The sequence below is a fragment of the Fragaria vesca genome, linkage group LG6 (assembly GCF_000184155.1).
Source record: "Fragaria vesca subsp. vesca linkage group LG6, FraVesHawaii_1.0, whole genome shotgun sequence".
Taxonomy (NCBI): Eukaryota; Viridiplantae; Streptophyta; class Magnoliopsida; order Rosales; family Rosaceae; genus Fragaria; species Fragaria vesca.
The window spans coordinates 26,586,021-26,587,526 of NC_020496.1; positions in this window are offsets into that span (position 1 = coordinate 26,586,021).

A 1,506-nucleotide genomic window follows, 5' to 3' on the forward strand; every position below is an offset into this window, starting at 1 on the left:
GCTCATATCTCCCTCTATATTACGTAGTTTGGTCAAACCTTCCACACAAAAAACTCTCACGTAGATGAGACGAAACTGCCCATATAAAAATTTTGAGACATTTACCTTCCGACGATAGGGCTCCCCATAAACCCGAATAACGGTAAATAGTAGACACGTTGTGATTCCGATGACTAAAATTCACAAACCAAAATTCGACCGTCAGATATGATCATTATGACGAAAGATGTCTATGGTAAAAAATTCAACTGGATTCGACAACGTTAAGGGCTCGATCGAAACGGTCAACTCTAATCGAAAATAAGAAAACTGCATTTTCAAGCCCTAAACGGACTCGGATGGCCAAAAAAGCCTATACATCATGGCGTTAGCGATGAGTCTAACTCGTAGCGCCGTTACGCCAAATCTGCAGCATAGTGAATAGTAAGGGTAAGTCAACTATCGGCACCGAGACTTTACCGGAATACTGTGATTTTTCAACCGTAGTCGTATTTCACCGTTCTGGTCATATCTTATTTCACGACTTTTTTGCGTTTGAAGGTTCTACGTATAGTTTTTTTTTCTCAGATGAGTTGTTGTCTAGATCTGCAAATATAAGGCACTTTAGCCGACGAAATTATATTTTTCGTTCGGCTAAACTTTTAAAAAATTTACGTCGGCTAAAGTTTAAAAATTTCGTCGGCTAAAGTCCACTTTAGCCGACGAATTTTTTCGTCGGTTAAACTTTTAAAAAATTTACGTCGGCTAAACTTTTAAAAATTTACGTCGGCTAAAGTTCACAGACTATAGCCGACGAAAAAAATTATTCAGCCGATGAAATATTACTTTCGTCGGCTAAAGTTGACCATAGCCGACGAAAATTTTAAATTAGCCGACGAAAAAAAATTCGTCGGCTAAAGTGGACTTTAGCCGACGAAAAAAAAATTCGTCGGCTAAAGCCTTTCTTCTGGTAGTACGGATGTGAGATTTGTTTAGATTAGTAAATTTTTGGGTGGTGTTGTGATTTGGGGAGCACGAAGGCTCCAGGAGTAGAGGATTGTAAATGGATTGTTTTGAAGTGCATGCAGATATTATTAGGAAGGGTTGTCCATTTTCAAGGGAGGTTATGCCGATTTTTCGGTAAATTTTCCTTGGAGGTGGTCCCCGCACGACTTACTCCGGGTTTCAGGGTGAAATTCGGGGTGGGTCGTGTCAGTTGGTATCAGAGCACTAGGTTATTCGTTTCCTTCCTCTTTTTAGTACTACCTCATATTCTTGGTCATGCATAGTGTCTATAGAGTGATGGTCCGACCGCGGCGGATCTATTAGCATTATATGCTTTAGACACTATGTGTTGATTAGGTTTGTGATGTAGTTGTTCTTCTTTTATTTATGGACAGTAGTGTGCCATAAATGTCTACATCTCTAAGACTATGCCTCCGTACGCCGACCTCTTGAGTGTTCATCCTTCGAGTTTTGAAAAGGTGTATAGTTTGCACCTATTCCAAGGTTCATTAATTTAATATC